The 20569-nt window shown below is 37.6% G+C and overlaps 1 protein-coding gene across 11 annotated transcripts in view; it reads left to right on the forward strand.

Moving 5' to 3' along the window:
• The window catches only part of LOC102815479 (androgen receptor-like), a 378724-nt gene that overhangs the window by 335280 nt on the left and 22875 nt on the right, over window positions 1–20569 (forward strand). The window lies entirely within an intron of this gene.

Here is a 20569-nt window from a genome sequence, read left to right on the forward strand (position 1 = left end):
CAAGATGGCCAACTTTGTCTCTCATACTTAGGACATATTGTCAGGAGGGACCAGTCACTGGAGAAGAATATCGTGTTTGATAATGTGGAGGGTCAGAGAAAAAGAGGAAAACCCCCAGCGAATTGGATTGGCAAGTGGCAGCAACAATAGACTCAAGCATAGCAATGGAAGAGAGGTTAGCCCTGGATCGGGCAGTGTTTCATTCTTCTGTATATAAGATCGCTATCAGTGGGAACCAACTCGATGGCACTTAACAACAACAACAACATTTACTGGTCCCGTTGTGAGGATTTTTATTTCTGTACATTGAGGTGTGTCTTTGACCTTCATCAGTAACTATTTCAAGTCCTCTTCACTTACCATAAGCAAGATTATGTCATCAGCATAACAACTCAAGTTGTTAATGAGTCTTCCTCCAATCCCGGTGACAGATTCTTCTTGTAATCCAGCTTCTCAGAATATTTGTTTAGCAAACAGACATAACAAGTATGGTGAAAGGATATTACTCTGGTGTACATCTTTCCTGATTTTAAACCATTCACTATCTTCTTGTTCTGTTCTAACAACTGTATCTTGGTCTGTGTGCAGTTTCCACATGAGCACAGTTAAGTATTCTGGAATACCCATTCTTCAAAATGTTATCCATAGTTTGGACTTTGTATAGTAAACAAAGCACAAGTAAACATCTTCCTTGTATTTTTTGCTTTTAGCCAAAATCCATCTGATGTTAGCAGTGATATCCTTATATCGACATCCTTTTCAAATTTTAACTTGAATTTCTGGCAGTTACCTATCCATGTACTGCTGCAACCATTTTTTAATTATCTTCAGCAAAATTTTACTTGCATGTGATATCAATGATATTGTTAAATGATTTCAACATTCCATTGGGTCACCTTTCTTTGGAAGTGGCACCAGTGTTGATCTTTTCCAATCACTCATAGCACTGCATCCATCTTTTGAAATGTTTTCATTGATATTCCAACAATTCCTGGAGCCTTGTTTTTCACCAGTGCCTTCAGTGTGGCTTTTCAGTGACTTTTCCCTTCAATACCATTGATTCTTGATCATATGGAACCTGTTAAAAGGACTGATCATTGACCAGTTCATTTTGGTATAGTGACTTCCATCTAATTTTGATATTTCATGTGTCATTCAGTATTTTACCTATGTTGTTGTTGTTTGCCATCGAGTAGGTTCTAACTCATAGTGACTCTGTATAGGGCTTTCAAAAGCGACTGGTGTGTTTGAACTGTTGACCTTGTGATTACCAGTCCAGTGCTTATCCTACAACACTACACCAGGTCTCCTTCCATGTTGCTACCCAAAGGTTGAATTTTTACTTCTGTTCTCCCAGGTGGAGAAATGCTGAGTGTTCTTCCCTTTTGGTTTTCCATCTCCCGGTCTTTTCACATTTCATTATTATAATTGGCTTTTTCTTCTTGAGCTGCCATTTGAAATGTTTAGTTAAGCTCTTTTACTGCATCATTTTCTAGTTGCTTTAGGTCTTCTGTGTTCAAAAGCAAATTTCAGAATCCCTTCTGACATTAATTTTGGTCTTTTCTTTCTTTACTGTCTTTTTAATGAGGTTTTGCTTTCTCCATGTATAATGTTCTTGAGGTCATCCCACAGTTCCTCTGGTCTTTGGTCATTAGTGTCTAATGCATCAAATCTGTTCTTGAGATGGTCTCAAAACTCAGGTGTGATATACTCAAGGCAGTATTTTGGCTTTTGACTTGTTTGAATTTTATTCATCTTCAGCCTTAACTTTTATAAGAGCACTTGATGGTCTGTTAATACAGTCTGATCCTGGTCTCGTTTTGGCTGATGATATTGAACTTCTCCATCGTCTCTTCCCACAGATATAGTCAGTTGGTTTTCTGTGTATTCCATCTGGTGAGGTACACTTATATTATTGTTGTTGTTGTTAAGTGTCATCGAGTCGGTTTCAACACATAACAACACTGTATAGGGTTTCCTAGGAGTGGTTGGTGAGCTTGAACCACTGACCTTGCAGTTCAAACCTACTTTACAGTTTAGCACATTAGTCTACAGCCCCACACCAAACTCCATCCACTTGTATAGTAGTCATTTATATTGTTGAAAAAAAAGGTATTTGCAATGAAGAAGACTTGAAAAATTCTATCGTGTACTTTCCAGCATTATTTTATCACTAAGGCCATACATAGTTTCCAACTTTTACAAAGCAGTCATCCGGGATTCTTGGTTGCTGTTTGATCAATTTCAGACTGAAGAATTTGGTGGTTGTTGTTAAGTGCCTTTGATTCAGTTTCAACTTATAGTAACCCTGTACAGGGTTTCCAAAGAGCAGCTGGTGGATTTGAACCGCTGACTTTGTGGACAGCAGTGCCACACATACCAGGAAAAAGTTGGTAGAATTCTTCAGTTTCATCATTACTGGCTTTCATGGTTAGTATGTATATTTGAATAATAGTGGTATTAAGTGGTTTTCCTTGTAGGCATCTGGATATTATCCTATCAGATATTATACTTCAAGACAGATACTGAAATGTTCTTTTTTATAATGAATGTGATGCCATTCCTCTTCAGTTTGTTGTTCCTGACATAGTAAACTATATGACTGTCAGATTAAAAATTATCAAAATCAGTACATTTTAGCTCACTAATGCCTAGGATATCTATCTTTATGCACCCCATTTCATTTTCTGACAACTTGCCATTTTCCTAGATTTATACTTTGTACATTCCACATTCTTGTTATTAATAGATGTTTGCAGCTGATTCTTCTCCTTATGAGTTGTGTCCAATCAGCATATTTTGAGTGCCTTCCAACCTGAGGGGTTCATCTTCTGGCTGCATATCAGACAGTGTTCTACTGCTATGAATAAGGTTTTCAGTGAATTACCATTCAGAATTGGTCCTCTTCTCCTTCTTCCTAGTCAGTGTTAGTCTGGATGCTTTTCTTAAACCTATCCACCAAGAATGAACCTGCTAGTATTTAAAATAACTGTGACATAGATTCCAGCATCACAACAACACACAATCCACCACAGTACAACAAACTGATAGATGAGTGGTGGTCAAGGAACACTTACTGCTTTTTAAAATCCCTTAGTAGTGAGTAAGAGGAAAGGTTAGGTAGTAGTGAAGGAATTATTATGTACCATCAAGTCAATTCCCATTCATAGTGATCCTACGGGGCAGAATAGAACTTACCCCATATGCTTTCCTAGGCTATAATCTTTTAAAGGAGCAGATCACCAGGTCTTTTCTCAAGTGGATCCACTGGTGGGTTCAAACTGCTGACCTTCCAGTTAGCAGCTCAGCATTTAAATCAATTTGTCACCAGGAGTCCTTTAGTAAAGGAATTATTAAATGTTTATCTAACTTCTGCTTGTATACGCCAGTGAATGAGAATAACTTTATCCCTAGGCCATCATTTCTTTTAACAGGTTTACTGATTAAAATACTAATGCTTGAAGAAGCCTCAGATACACTGTATCCAATGATTCACACACTTTCCTTTAATAGCTAGACTCTTTCATTTTTCCTTAAAAACATTGCTATGGGATTTATAACCAGAATGTGACCAGGCCTCACCAGCTGTGTTTCCCCCTCACTTTTGTTGTTATTAATATCATTGAGTCAGTTCCAACTCATAGCAAACCTGTAAAGATTTCCAAGGAGTGACTCATGGATTTGAACTGCTAACCTTGCAGTTAGCAGTCCAGTGTTTATCCTATAGCACCATACCAGGACTCCTCCCCATCACTGCCCTTTTGTAGAATCTTAAGACTCCAAGGAACACAGTTTGAAAACCACTGATGCATGTGATCTTTAATCCTGAAATTCCATGTTTCAAAGATTCTTTTGAAGCATCAACAACCGCACCTCCAATTGAGTAGTCAATGATTAACCTGCCTTCAAATAATAACTGCCATTCTTATGAGTAGAACAGTTTCAAATATATATCCTGATTGGATCTGCATAAGAATCTTAAAAGTTAGGGGTTCTTTTCCCTATTTTACAGAGGAGCACACTGAAGTGTTGAGAAATTATAAGATTGACTTACAGTTACATATTCAGAAATTAGCAGGGCAAAAACTTGAGCCCAGGTACACTTCTGACTCAAAATCCCCTCCTAATTAAACTCTACCCTGCAATCTGTGTAATGTGCCTATAGTTGGACTCAAGCCCAAGGCCTCATACAAGGCCACTTAGGTCATAGAATGGACTTTCTGCCTTTGAAGACATTGTGTTTTGGCCATGAATCCCCTATTTTGTCTTTGCAACTCACAAGGCCCAGTCACAACCAGCAGACCTTTCATAACAATTTTCCAGTTTAGGAAGCTGAAGTAAAGTAACCAATAGGATCACTGGGAAGAAGGCCCAAGGACTCTGACTGCATATGTACTGTGCCAAAACAGAGGGTTCTCACAGGGAGGGAAAAAATACAGAAACAAAAAAAAAAAGAGAGAGAAATTTTCGTTAATTCTTATCACTTACCTATTCAATGAGATGTTTGTGTGTCTTGTTTGTAACAGAGCTTCAGTTTTTGCTCTCCAAGCACTTTCCAAACACTTAACATTTCCCATTTTGTGTGTTAGAGAGAATTTTCACATATATATGACCCCACTTAATTCTCACCATAGGAGTTTCTAGATAGTACAAATGGTTATCTTGTTGAGCTGCTAATCAAAAGGGTGGAGGTTTTAGTGCACCCAGAAGTGCTTCAGAAGAGAAGTCTGGTGATTTACATCCAAACCAATATGCCATTGAAAAACCTATGAAGCACAGTTGCCATTTGTCACAGCTAACTCAATGGCAATTGATAATTTGTGTTCTTCAACATAGTTCACATGCATCGTTTCTTCTCCCTTCTTCTTTATTCCGTGTCCAGCATTCATATGCATATAGCTTAGCTCATGTGCACCTTAGTCCTCAGAGTGACATCTTTGCTTTTTAAAGTGGTCTTTTGTATCAGATTTGGCCAATGTAATACGCTCTTTGATTTCTTGGCTGCTGTTTTTATGAACATTGTTTGTGGATCCAAGTAAAACAAAATCCATGACAACTTCGATCTTTATTCTGTTTATCATTATGTTCTTTATTTGTCTAATTGGGAAAATTTTTGTTTTCTTTACATTGATTTATAATCCATACTAAAGGCTGTATTCTTTGAGTATATGCAAGTGCTTCAAATCTTTTTCTCATTCTGCAAGCAAGGCTGCTTCATTTGCATATTACAGGTTGTTAATGAACCTCCTTTCAATCCTTATGCCACATTTTTCTTCATGTAGTCCAGTTTCTCAGATAATTTATTCAGCATACAGATTAAATGAGTATGTTAACAGGATGACACCCTGATGTACACCTTTTTTTTTTAATTTTAAACCATTCAGTATCCCTTTGTTCTGTATAAACAACTGCTCTTTGGTCTATGTATAGGTTCCTCATTAACACAACTAAATGTTTTGGAATTCCCATTCTTCACACTGTTATCCATTATTTGATATAATCCATATGGTCAAATAGCTTTGCATAGTCAATGAAACACAAGTAAACAGCTTTCTGGTATTTTCTGATTTTGGTCAAGATCCATCTGATGTCAGCAATGATATCCCACTTTCTTTGTCATCTGACTTGAATTTCTGGCAGTTCCCTATCTCTACATTGTTGGAACAATTATCGAATTATCTTCAGAAAATTTTACTTAACACATGATATTGATGATATTGTTCAGGTCTTGACAAAAAAAAAAAAAAAAAAAAAAAAAAAAAGTGAACAGAGAGAAAGTGATGGTACATGGAGGGGATTATAATCATTGTAATGAAACAAAGTATAGAAGAAGAAGTTATGTATTATTTTCACTTCAAGTTGGTTCTTAAAAAAAAAAAAAAAAAAAAAAAAAAAACCTAGTGTAAATCACTAAAGCAGAAGCAGTATACCTCAGTATCACTGGGTTGGCTCATCCCAGTCCTCAAGAAGGAAGCCCTCCACTTACAAGTATTCCACCATCTAACTTGCTTCAGGAAATTTCTCCAACCTTCAGTTATTTAAAAGACTAGCTTTTCTAAAATCCAAAGCCAATTATCATATTCATAAAAACTGTTATTCATACTTGTTGTTGTTAGGTGCCATCGAGTCGGTGCCAGCTCATAGCGACCTTATGCACAGCATAATGAAATACTGCCTGATCCTGGGCAAACCTCACTATTATTGCCACGTTTAAGCCCACTGATACTGCCACTTTGCAAATCCATCTCGCTGGGGGTCTTCCTCTTTTTCTCTGACCTTCCACCTTACCAAACATGATATCCTTCTCCAGCGACTGGTCCCTCCTGAAAATATGTCCGAAGTATGAAAGACCAAGTTTGGTCATCTTGGCCTTCAAGGAGCACTCTGGCTGTACTTCTTCCTACACAGATCTGTTGATTCTTTTGGCAGCCCATGGCACTTTCAATATTCTCCTCCAACACTGTAACTCAAAAGCATCAATTTTTCTGTGATCTTCCTTATTTACTCTCCAACTTTCACATGCATATTAAGTTATTGAAAATATCATGGCTTGGGTCAGGTGCACCTTACTTCTCAAACTGACATCTTTGATTTTCAATGCTGTAAAAAGGCCTTGTGCAGCAGATTTGTCTAATGCAATATGTCACTTGATCTCTTGACTGCTGCTTCCATGAGTGTTGATAGTTGATCCAAGAAGAATGAAGTCCTTGACAACTTCAATCTTTTCTCCGTTGATAAGAATGTTGTTTATTGGTCCAGTGGTGAGGATTTTTGTTTTCTTTACATTGAGATGCAATCCATACCGAAGGCTGTGCTCTTTGATCTTCATCGGTAAATATTTTAAGTCCTTTTCACTTTCAGCAAGCAAGGTTGTATCATCTGCATATCGCAGGTTGTTAATGAGTCTTCCTCCATTCATGATGCCACATTTTTCTTCATAAAACCCAGCTTCTCGGATTATTTGCTCAGCATACAGGTTGAATAAGTATGGTGAAAGATTACAACCCTCTCATACACCTTTCTTAGTTTTAAACCATCCACTGTTCCCATACTCTGTTCGAACAACTGCCTCTTGGTACATGTACAGATTCCTCATGAGCAGAATTAAGTGTTCTGGAATACTCATACTTTGCAATATTCTCCATAATTTGTCATGATCCACACAATCTAAAGCCTTTGCATAGTCAATAAAGCACAGGTAAACATCTTTCTGATATTCTCTGCTTTCAGCCAAGATCCATCGGACATCAGCAATGATATCCCTCATTCCATGTCTTTTCCTGAATCTGGCTTGAACCTCTGGAAGTTCTCTGCCAATGTATTCTTGCATCCGTTTCTGTATTACCTTTAGTAAAACTTTAGTTGCATGGGATATCAAAGAGATTGTCCAATGATTTCCGCAATCCATTGGGTCACCTCTCTTTGGAATAGGCACAAATATGGATCTCTTCCAATCAGTCAGCTAGATAGTTGTCTTCCAAATTTCTTGGCATAGATGAGTGAGTGCCTCTTGTGCCGCCTCACTTTCTTGAAAGATTTCCATTTTTATTCCATCAATTCCTGGTGCCTTGTTCTTTGCCAATTTCTTCAATGTACCTTGGATTTTTTCCTTCAGTATCATTGGCTCTTGATCATATGTTGTCTCTTGAAATGGTTGAACATCAGCCATTTCCTTTTGGTACAGTGACTTTGTGTATTCTTCCCATCTTCTTTTGATGCTTTCTACATCAGTCAATAATTTGCCCAGAGAATCTTTCAATAATGAAAGTCAGGGCTTGAATTTTTTCTTCAGTTCCCCCAGCTTGAGAAATGGTGAGTGTGTTCTCCTTTTTTGGTTTTCTGACTCCAGATCTTTGCACATTTTGTTGTAATATTTAGCATTATCTTCTCGAGCTGATCTTTGAAATTTTCTGTTGAGTTCTAGTACCTCCTCATTTCTTCCTATTGCTTTAGCATCTCTTTGCTGGAGAGTAAGTTTCAATGTCTCTTTTGACATCCATTTTAACCTTTTCCTTCTTTCTTGTCTTCTCAATGACTTTTTGCTTTCTTCATGTATGATGTTCTTGATGCCATCCCACAACTCTTCTGCTCTTCGGTCTGTAGTGTTTAATGTATCAAATCTGTTCTTCAAATGATCTCTAAATTCAGATGGGATATATTCAAGGTAATATTTTGGCTCTCATGGACTTGTTTTCATTGTCTTCAGCTTCAATTTGAATTTGCATATGAGCAATTGATGGTCTGTTCCACAGTCTTCCCCTGGCCTTGATTTGACTGATGATATGGAGCTTTTCCATCATCTCTTTCCGCAGATGTAGTCAATTTGATTTCTGTGTATTCCATCTGGCAAAGTGCACATGTCTTTTATGCTGTCTAAAGAAGGTATTTGAAATGAACAAATCATTGATTTTGCAGAATTCTATCATGCAATCTCCAGCATCATTTCTATCACCAATGCCATATTTTTTCAACTACTGATCCTTCCTCTTTGATCACAACCTTTGCATTCCAATCACCAGTAATGACCAGTAAGTCAAAAAGTATTGCTACTAGGGTTACATCTCATACTTCTTGTTGTTAAGTGCCATTGAATCAGTTCAGATTCCAACTCATAGTGACCCTTTATAGGGTTTCCGAGGAGTGCCTGGCGATTTTGAACCAACGACCTTGTGGTTCAACCAACCTTGCAGTTCAATGCATTATCCCACAGCAACATACTTACGTTGGTTTATTCCAAAGAAAACATGTTTAAATATGTCTCTGTAATCAAGTGGATGCAAATAACATCTATCAGTAATATATTTGTCTTATTCTCACTAGCGTGCCCTTTAAAATTTCTCCAATCAGAACTGTAGCTTCTAAGGGGATTTACTGAGCCATTTAAATTCAAGACAGAAAAGTCAGCTTAGAAGATTGTTGGTATTAAGTGCCATCGAGTTAGTTTTGACTCATAGTGACCCTTATAGTGTTCCCAAGACTGTAAATCATGTGAATAACAGTGGAAAATGCTAATCATCAAAAGGAACATTTCAAGATCTATCTTGATGTATAATGCTGTCTGTGAGAGGATAATATACATACTTCTACAAGTAAGGAGCTCTGGTAGCGTAGTGGTTACGAATCAGCATTATGCAAGCCACCACAGTACAACAAACTGACAAACAAGGAAAAGACCAGAATAGATGTCAGAAGAGACTCTGAAACTTGCTCTCCAGTGTAGAGATGCAAGTTCAGCCGTTCGAAACTACCAGCTGTTCATGGGGGAAAGATGAAGCTTTCTGCTCCCGTAAAGATTTACAGCCTCAGAAATCCTGCACAGGGTCGCTATGTGTCAGAACCAACTCCCCGGCACATAACCACCACCACCACCACAAGGAAGACCATTTAATGACAATATTCAACTTTATGCACTGAGCACTAAAACCAGTGATGAAGAAATTGAAGAATTTGACCAACTTCTTCAGTCTAAAATTGGAAAAAACAAACAAACAAACAAAAACATGCCGTCAAGGTGTATTAATAATTACTGGTTGGAAATGAAGAGGATGGAACAATAGTTGGAAAATATGGCCTTGGAGATAGAAAGCTTGCTGGAGAGTGCATGTTAGAAATTTGCATGACTAATGACTTATTCATTTCAAATATATATATTAAGCAACATAAAAGATGACTACATACCCAGACCTCACCATATGGAATATACAGAAATAAAAATTGGCTACATCTGGGAGAAAAGACAGTGGACCAGGAACTAACTGTGGAATAGACCACTGATTGCTCACATGAAATTTCAGGATAAAACTAAAGAAAGTTTAAAAAAAAAATAAATTTAAAAAGTCCAAAAGAGTCAAAATATGACCTTGAACATATCCCACTTGAATTTAGAGATCACCCAAAGAACAGATTTGAAGCATTAGACACTAATGACCAAAGACATGAAGAGTTATGGGATGCCATCAAGATCATCATACTGGAAGAATGCAAAAGGTCATTAAGAAGACAAGAAGGAAAACATAAAAATGGATGTCAGAAGAGCCTCTGAAACTTGTTCTCCAGCCTCAAGTTATCAAAGCAAATGTAAGGAATGAGGACGGAAAAGGGCAGCTCAAGGAGACAAAGTCAAGTATTATAATGAAATGTAATAAAGACCTAGAGTTGGAAAACCAAAAGGGAAAAACACACTCAGCATTTCTCAAGTTGAAAGAACTGAAAAAAAATTTCAAACCTCAACTCACAATATTGATAAAATGTTCTCGATATCATCCAACAACTCTTCTGGTATTCGGTCATCAGTGTATAATGCATCAAATCTGTTCTTGAGATGATTTCTAAATTCAGGCAGGATAGGTTCAAGGTCAAATTTTGACTTTTCCACCATCTCTTTCTACAGATGTAGTCATTTTGATATCTGTGTATGCAATCTGGTGAGTAGGCTTTTATGTTGTTTATAAAAAGTATTTGTAATGAAAACTTCATTTGTCTTGCAAAATTCATTTCTATACCAACGCCATATTTTCCAATTACTGATCATTCCTCTTCGTCTACAACCTTTGCATTCCAATCACCGGTAATTATCAATATATATTGATGTGCCAGCATCACAGCATTATGCAAGCCACCACAGTACAACAAACTGACAAACAAGGAAAAGACCAGAATAGATGTCAGAAGATACTCTGAAACTTGCTCTCCAGTGTAGACATGCTAAAGCAAATGGAAGTAATGAGGAAGTAAAAGAGCTTAAAAGAAACTTTCAAAAGGCAGCTTGAGAAGAGAAAGTCAAGTATTATAATAAAATGAGCAAAGACCTGGAATTAGAAAAACAAAAGGGAAGAACATGCTCAGCATTTCTCAAACTGAAAGAACTGAAGAAAATATTCAAGCCTTGACTTGCAATATTTAAGAACTCTATTGGGAAAATATTGAATTATGCAGAAAGCATCAAAATAAAATGGAAAGAATACAGAGAGTCATTGTACCAATAAGAAATGGACAATGCTCAACTATTTCAAGAAATAGCATATGAACAAGAGACAATGGTACTGAAGGAAGAAGTCCAATGTGCACTGAAGGTATTGATTAAGAACAAGCCTCCAGAATACAAGTAGAAATCATTCAACAAACTGAAATACAAATAAAAATATTTCATACTCAGTCATCTATCCCCAAAAAATTGGAAGAGAGCTACCTGGTTAACTGTTTGGAAGCAATCCTTATTTGTACCCATTACAAAGAGAAATCATCTGGCAATATCATTAATATCACATGCAAGTAAAATTTTGCTAAAGACAATTGAAGAATGGCTGAAATGATACATTGATAGGAAACTGCCAGAGGTTCAATCTGGATTCAGATGCAAACTTGGAACAAAAGATATCATTTCTGACATCAAATGGATTTTGGCTGAAAGCAGAGAATACCAGAAAGATATTTACTTGTGCTTTGACTATGCAAAGATTTTTGATTCTGTTGATCATTACAAACTATGGACAACACTGCAAAGAATGTGTATTCCAGAACGCTTAATTGAGCTCATGAGGAACCTTTACTTGACCAAGAGGCAATCATTTGAACAGAGCAAGGTGACACTAAATTGTTTAAAGTTAGGAAAGTGTGCACCAGGGTTGTATTCTTTCACCATATTTATTCAGTCTGTACAATGAGCAAATATTCTGAGGACCTGTATGATATGTAGAAGAATGTTGTATCAGGATTGAAGGAAGACCTGTGAGCTACAAATTATACAACTTTGCTTGCTGAAATGAAGAGGACTTGAAATGCTTACTGATGAAGATCAAAGACCATAGCCTTCGGTATGGGTTTCACCTCAATGTAAAGAAAACAAAAATCTTCACCACTGGACCAATAAACAAAATCCATATGAATGGAGAAAAGATTGAAGTTGTCAAATATTTCATTTTGCTAGACTCAGCCATCAACACTCATGAAAACAGCAGTCAAGAAATCAAACGACGTCTTGCATTAGGCAAATCTGCTGCACAAGACCTCTTTAAAGTGTTCAAGAGCATATATGTCAGTTTGAGGACTAAAATGCACCTGGCCTAAGTCATGGTACTAAATATCTTCATATGCATGTGAAAGTTGGACAGCAAATAAGGAAGACTGCAGAAAAACTGGTACATTTGAATTATGGTGGTGGAGAAGAATATTAAAAGTATCATGTACTTCCAGAAGAATTAACAAATTGGTGTTGGAAGAAGTAGAGACGGAATGCTCCTTAGTAGGCAAAATTGTGCAACTTCATCTCCCATACTTTAGATATATTATCAGGATATGCTCAGTAAAGTAGAGGGTCAGCAAAAATGTGGCAGCAGCCATGAGCTCAAGCTAAACAATTTTGTGGATGACACAGGATCAGGCAGTGTTTTATTCTGTTGTCCATAAAGTTGTTTTGAGTCGGAAGTGGTTCAAAGGCACCTAAAAACAACAGAATGGTAGGAAACTAGCAAATGCAAGGCACTTGTTTAGTAAAGAAGAATATAATTGAAGGTGTGGCCTTGGGGGAAGAGGGACCAAACAGAATGTCAGAGGGAAGAACTGAAGCCTGAAGGTGGTGTGTAGAAGAAAATACCTGTGAACTTACCCATCCCCGTGTACTGATATGTAATCCTCTTTTATGGTTCTTAGAAGGATCAAATAAGTTTATAGCTAGAAAACAGCTTCGTAATGAAATTGCTGTTCATATGAGAGAAATGGTTATCATCCTTTGTTTTAAAAAAGGATAAGTGATCAACAGAATGGACTATGAAATCAGTCTGCTTTAGTTTTGGAATCTGTTCTGTCAGTTGCTAGCTTTGTGGTCTTGGCCAAGTTCCCTAATCATTTTGTGACTCAGTCTTACAGATTAAAGAATTAGGATAATTATGTTGTTGTTGTTGTGTTGTCAGGTGCCATATGACTCTACCCTTAAGCACATCACATTTTTTTTTTAAGTCCTTTGTTGCAATATCATTTAGGGTCTTACTGTTTTTCACTGATGCTCTATTTTACCAAGTATGATGTCCTTTTCCAGGCACTAGTCACTCCTGATAACATATCCAAAGTATGATAGACAAAGTCTCACCTTCTAAGGAGCATTCTGACTGTAATTCTTCCAACACAGATAATTTGTTCTTCTGGCAGTCCGTGGCAATTTCAATGTTCTTTTGCCAATACCATAATTTAAATGTATGAATTATTCTCCCTTCTTCATTATTCACTGCCTAATTTACACATGCACATGTTGTTGTCAGGTGCCATCGAGTCAGTACCAACTCATAGAAACTCTATGCACAACAGAACAAAACACTACCCAGTCCTGTGCCAACCTCACAATCGTTGCTGTGCTTGAGACCATTGCTGCTGCCACTGTGCTAATCTATCTCACTGGGAATCTTCCTCTTTTTTCCGACCCTCCACTTTAGCAAACATGATGTCCTTCTCCAGGGACTAGTCCTTCCTGATAATATGTCTGAAGTTTGAGAGATGAAGTCTAGCTATTCTGGCTTCTAAAGAACATTCTGGCTGTACTTCTTCCAGCACAAACCTGTTTGTTCTTTTGGCAGTCCACGTTACTTTTAATATTCTACTCTAATACCATAACTCAAATGCATGAATTGTTCCATGATAGTCCTTATTCATTGTCCACCTTTCATATGCATATGAGGTTATTAAAAATACCATAGCTTGAGTCAAGTTCACCTTAGTCTTCAAACTGACATCTTTGGTCTTGAACACTTCAAAGAGATCTTGTGCAGCAGATTTGCCAAGTGTAATACATCATTTGACTTCTTGAGTGCTGCTTCCATAAGTGTTGATGGTTGATCCCAGAAAAATGATGTCTTGACAACTTCAATCTTTTCTACATTTATGTGGATGTTGTTTATTGGACCAGTGATGAGGATTTTTGTTTACTTTACATTGAGGTGAAACCCATACTTATCATCATCAATAAGTATCTCAAGTCCTCTTCATTTCAGCAAGCAAGGTTCTATCATCTGTATATCACAGGTTGTTAAAGAGTCTTTCTCCAAGCCTGATACCATGTTCTTCAGATATTCCAGCTCCTTAGATTATGTGTTCCACATACAGATTGAATAAGCATGGTGAAATAATACAACCCTGATGCAAAACTTTCCTAATTTTAAATCATTCAGTGTTCCTTTGTTCTGTTCAATCTAGCACCTAGTGGTCCATGTACAGGTTCCTCATTAGCATAATTACATTTTCTGGAATGTTTATTCTCCATATTGTCCATAGCTTTTCATGATCCACAAAATTAAAGAAGTCAGGCTGCTAATCTCACCATCAGCAGTTCGAAACTAGCAGTGGTTCTGCTCCCATAAAGATGAACATACAGCCTCAGAAACACTATGCAGGGTTAATATGAGTCTGACCCAGCTCCACAGCACATAAACAAAACAACCACCAAACATCTTTCTGTATTCTCTACTTCCAGTCAAGATCCATCTGACATAAGCAGTTATATCCCTCATTCTACATCCTCGTCTGAATCCAACTTGAACCTCTGACAGTTCTCTGTTAATGTACAGTCACAGCCATTTTTGTATTGTCTTTGGCAAAATTTTACTTTCATGCGATATTGATGATATTGTCCAATGATTTCTGCATTCCATTGGATCACCTCTCTATGGAATAGGCACAAATAATGGATCTATTCCAGTCACTTTGCTGTCTTCCAAATTTCTTTGCATAGATAAGTGAGTGCCTCCAGTGCTACCTCAGTTTATTGAAAGATTTCAATTTGTGTTCAATCAATTCATGGAGCCTTGTTCTTTGCCATAGCCTTCAATGCACCTTGGACTTCTTCCTTCAGCATTGAAGACGAAGCATATGGCTCTTGATCATATGCTACCTCTTAAAATGGTTGAACATTGGTCATTTCTTTTGGGTACAGTGCTTGTGCATTCCTTCCATCTTTTTTTGTATGCTTTATGCATCATTCAATATTTTACCCACTATTGTTGTTGTTAAGTGTCATTGAGTCAGTCCAACTCATAGCAGTGACTGGTGAGCTTGAACCATTGTACTTGTGGTTCAAACCAACTTTACAGTCCAATGCATTAACCTCCAGTGCCACACCAAGAGTCCATTTTACCCACAGAATCTTTCGATATTGGAAGTCGAGGCTTGACTTTTTTCTTCATTTCCTTCTGCTTGAGAAATACTGAGCGTGTTCTTCCCTTTTGGTCTTCTAACTCCAGGTCTTTATATTATATATGTACATTTAGTTATAATATTTGACCTTGTTTTCTCAAGCTGCCCTTTGAAATTTTCTATTCAGCTTCTTGACTTCCTCATTTCTTCCATTTTCTTTAGCATCTCTACTGGAGAGCAAGTTTCAGAGTCTCTTCTTACATCCAATTTGGTCTTTCCTTCTGTCTTGTCTTCTTAACTACTTTTTGCTTTTTTCCTAAATAATATTCTTGATGTCATCCCACAACACTTCTGGTTTTCAGTCTTTAGTGTTTAGTGCATCAAATCTATTCTTCAAATGATCTCTAAATTCAGGTGGAATGTGTTCAAGAACACAGTTTGGCTCTTATGGACTTGTTTTAATTTTCTTCAGTTGCAGCCTGAATTTGAATATGAGCAATTGATGGTCTGTTCTACAGTCTGCCCCGGCCTTGTTTTGACTGATAGTATGGATTTTTCCACCCTCTCTTTCCATGGATGTAGTCAATTTGATTTCTGTGTATTCCATCTGGTGACATCCATGTGTATAGTCGTCTTTTACGTTGTTTAAAAAAGGTATTTGCAATGAACAGGTCATTGGTCTTACAAAATTCTATCATGCCATCATCTCCAGCATTGTTCCTATCTCCAAGGCCATAATTTTCCAACTACTGATGCGTCCTCTTTGTTTCCAACCTTTACACTTCAATTGCCAATAATTATCCTTACATCTTGATTGGATGTTTGATCAATTTCAGACTAAAGAGGCTGGTAGAAGTTTTCAATTTCATCATCACTGACTTTACTGGTTAGTTTGTAAATTCGAATAATAGTGGTATTAACTGGATTTGTAGGCATATGAATATTATCCTATCATGAGGCAATTTAAAATACATAGTTTGTGCACCTTAGTTCTTAAACTAACATCTTCTCATTTTAATACTTTAAAGAAGTATTTTGATGCAAATTAACCCAATGTAAAATGTCATTTGATTCCGTGACTTCTGCTTCCATGAGTTTTGATTGTGGATCCAAGTAAAATGAAATCCTTGACAAAGTCAACTCATTTCCATTTATTCTTGTAGTTAAATGCCATCAAGTCAGTTTCGACCCATAGCTAACCTGTGAAAGGTTTCCGAGGAGCAACTGGTGAGCTTGAGCCACCAACCCTGTGGCTCAAAACAACTTTGCAGTCTAGTGCATTAACCCACAGAGCCACACCCAGGACTCCTTTTCACTTTTAGGGATGTTATTTATTGTTCCAGTTATGAAGAATTGTTTTCTTTATATTGTGTTGCAGTCCATAATGAAAGCTGTTCTCTTTGATCTTTATCAGTATGTTCTTCAAGTCTTCTTCATTTTCTACAAGCAAGGCTGTGTCATCTGCAAATCATAGGTTGTTAATAAACTGTCCTCTAATCCCAATGTCATGTTCATTAGATAATATAAATTCACACATTATTTGCTCAGAAGACAGATTAATTAAGTATGGTAAAAGGTTACAACCCTGACACACAGCTTTCTTGATTTTAAGCCACACAGTATCCCCTTGTTCTGTTCTAGTGGCTACCTCTCCTCTATGTACTGGATCCACATGAGCATAATGAAATGTCATGGAATTCCCATTCTTTGTCATGTGATTTACAGTTTGTTATGATCCACATAAATGAATATCTTTTCATAATCAAAACGTAAGTAGAGGACTTCTGGTTCTGGACTGTAGCCAGACAACACAGGTAGGAGAAGCTCCGGTGAGAAGGGAGGGGGATCCCATGAAGGAAACCTTCCTATAGCAGACCCACAGCCTTCGAGCCTTCGAATTATCATAAGACCTAGTGCTTCAACCTCCTGAATCACTTTTAAAAAAAATCACACTACTGAGGAATTATAAGCATTTTAAACTTTTGCCCATGACCCTGCGCTGCTCCCACCCTGGTGACTGCCCCGCCCCCTGCAGAGTTTGGAGGGTGGGGCTAGAGCCAGCCCATTCAGAAAGCCGTGCTTCCAGTAAAGGGGAAACATAAACAAAGCCACAAGAGCCGACATAAACCCCCCAAAAATCTCCCTGCCCTAGCATGGGATCTCAGCACGGATATCAGGCAAGTCAGATTACCCACGGCACAGAGAGAGGGAGAGGTCCGCGACTTTTTGAAGTCATCAGACGCGGACATCACCTGCTCGCCCTGGCGGCCCCCACCCTGACCGCCACCCATGGCCGCCATGCTGCCCCATCTCCCACGGCCTCTACTCTGCCCGCCACCCTTGGCCCGCCACCTTGCCCGCAGCCCTCAGCAGCCACCCTGCCCACTGTGGCCACCATGTAGACAAGCCCTAACAACACCTATTACACATTACAGACAATAAGGGGAGTCTATCTCCTGATCATATTAATAATAATTATAATGAAATAAGAATAATCATGCCCAACAAGAAACAATTAACATTATCGAAACACATCCAAAAGCAGATGAAAGTGGAAGATGTAAATGAGCTATAGACAGACAAAGGCTTTATAGAGGAGTAGGAGAAGCGGGTTCTGGATATGTCAGAGAGGGAAGTCAGAAGAATGATATGGAAACAAATTCAAATACTCCAAAAAGGGGTCAAGGAAAATTAGGAAGAAGTAAGGAAAGTACTGCAGGAACAATCTAATAAGATTGACACAGCATTGGAATCAATTCAAAACCTTCAAAAAGATGTTCAGGTGATCAATAATAAGATATCAGAAATAGACAATAGGCTGAAAGGGGAAAGGAGCAGACTAGAAGAGATGAAAGCCAGAATCAGCGAACTGAAAGACAAATCTCTCAATACTGCCAAGGTAGAACAGCAAGCAGCTAAAAGGATAAAACAATCTGAAAAGAGTCTAAGATTCATGCTGGATGACATGAAGAGGAATAATGTAAGAATTATTGGCATTCTGGAACAAGAAGAATCAAAGAAATCCATAGAGGAGATAGTTGAAGAGCTTCTGGAAGAAAACTTCCCTAACATCTTGAGAGATGAGAAGAAAACATTCAAGAAGCCAAATGTACCCCAGGAAGGATAGACCCCAAAAGAAAGTCTCCAAGACATATAATAATCAAGCTTTCCAAAATCAAAGACAAGGAAAGACTACTAAAAGCAGTCAGGGAGAAGAGAAATATAACTTATAAAGGCAAGCAAATTAGATTAAGTACTGACTATTCAGAACAATACATGCAGGCAAGAAGTCAATGGGGAGACATATACAAAACCCTACAAGAAAAAAAACCATCAACCAAGAATCATCTATCCAGCAAAACTATCAATTAAATACGATGGTGTGATCAAAACATTCCAGGATAAACAAAATCTGAGGGGTTTTATCAAAACCAAACCATCACTTCAAAACATCCGAAAGGGACTTCTGGGGATGGAGAAGCAACAAGAACAGATGACAAACAGAAATTGACAGGTATGGCAATACCACCTGGAACACAGCCAACAGAAAGCAGAGTCCAGAACAGAACAAGACTATAAAAACAGACTCAAGGGAGCCCAGAGATCAACTGAAGGACATAAATATAGCAATGTCAAAGAAGGGACAAATGCAGTCCAGGTGGTGGGGATGCCAGGTAAATTACAGGTCACAATTGAGTATCCTAAATGCAGAGAAAAATTAGTAGACTACAAGGTAAACCCAAAGAAAGTTAACACTCCACAACATATCATAAAAACGAATCCCCAAACAGAACAAGCGAACAGAGAAACTAGGAAGAAACCGACCAGAATCAACTCAAAAAACACAAACCCAATACAAGAAGGAAAACAGAACCAAACAACGAACAACACTGCCAAAAAAGTAACATAATGACAGTAATCAATTCATAGTTATCAGTAATTGCATTGAATGTCAATGGATTGAATGCACCAGTAAAGAGACAAAGAGTGGCAGAATGGATAAGAAAATAAGATCCATCAATATGCTGCCTGAAAGAGGCACACCTTACACACAAAGGCGATAACAGACTAAGAGTCAAAGGATAGAAAAAAAAATTGCCAAGCCAACAGCAACATTAAACAAGCAGGAGTGGCAATACTAATCTCTGACAAAGTACACTTTAAGATAAAAACCAGCATAAGAGACAAAGAAGGACACTATCTCATGGTCAAAGGGTCAATTGAACAAGATGACATAACCATAATAACTATATACATTCCCAATGAAAGAGCACCAAGAAACATGAAGCAAACCTTAATGGAACTGAAGAAAGAAATAGATAAATCCACAATTTTAGTAGGAGATTTCAACACACCACTCTCGAAAAAGGATAGAACAACCAGAAAGAAACTTGACAATGCTACAGAGGAACTTAACAACACAGATAACCAACTTGACCTCATAAATATATACAGAACATTCTATCCAACAACGGCACAATACACATTGTTCTTCAGTGCACACGGAACATTTTCCAGAATTGACCATGTGTTAGGACACAAAGCAAGCCTCCATAAATTCACAACCATCAAAATTCTACAGACCATCTCAGACCACAACACTATAAAACTAGAAATCAACAATAAGAAGGCCAAAACATTAAAGTTGAATACATGGAAACTGAATAACACCCTGCTGCAAACCAACTGGCTTAAATAAGAAATTAAATGTGAATTCACAAAGGTCCTAGAAACAAATGAGAATGAAAACACAACATACCAAAATCTTTGGGACACAGCAAAAGCAGTTGTGAGAAGACAATTTATTGCAATAAATGCACACATCCAAAAAGAGGAAAGAGCCAAAATCAACACATTAACACAGCACCTTCAACAACTAGAAGCAGACCTGCAGAGGGAACCTACAGTCACCAAAAGAAGGGGAATAATAAAGATAAGAGCAGAAATAAATGAGATAGAAAACTGAAAAACTACAGAAAAAATCAACAGGACAAGAAGCTGGTTCTTTGAAAGGATTAGTAAAATTGACAAACCATTGGCAAAACTAACTAAAGAAAAAGAGGGAGAGGACACAAATATATCGCATTAGAAACCACATAGGTGAAGTCACAACAGAATCAAATGAAATCAAAAAGATAATAACAGAATACTACAAAGAACTATACTCCAACTAATTTGAAAATTTGGATGAGATGGATACATTTCGAGAAAAACACGACCTACCTAAACTTACTCTGACTGAAGCAGAAAATTTGAACAAACCCATAACAAAAGAAGAAATTGACCAGATAATCAAGAAACTCCCGACCAACAAAAGCCACGGCCCAGATGGCTTCACGGGTGAATTCAACCAAACATTCAGAGAAGAACTGTCACCAATTCTACTCAAATTATTTCAGAACCTAGAAGAGGATGGAAAACTCCCTAATACTTTTTATGAAGCAAGCATAAT

The sequence above is a fragment of the Chrysochloris asiatica genome, unplaced genomic scaffold, assembly GCF_000296735.1.
Source record: "Chrysochloris asiatica unplaced genomic scaffold, ChrAsi1.0 scaffold00118, whole genome shotgun sequence".
Taxonomy (NCBI): domain Eukaryota; kingdom Metazoa; phylum Chordata; class Mammalia; order Afrosoricida; family Chrysochloridae; genus Chrysochloris; species Chrysochloris asiatica.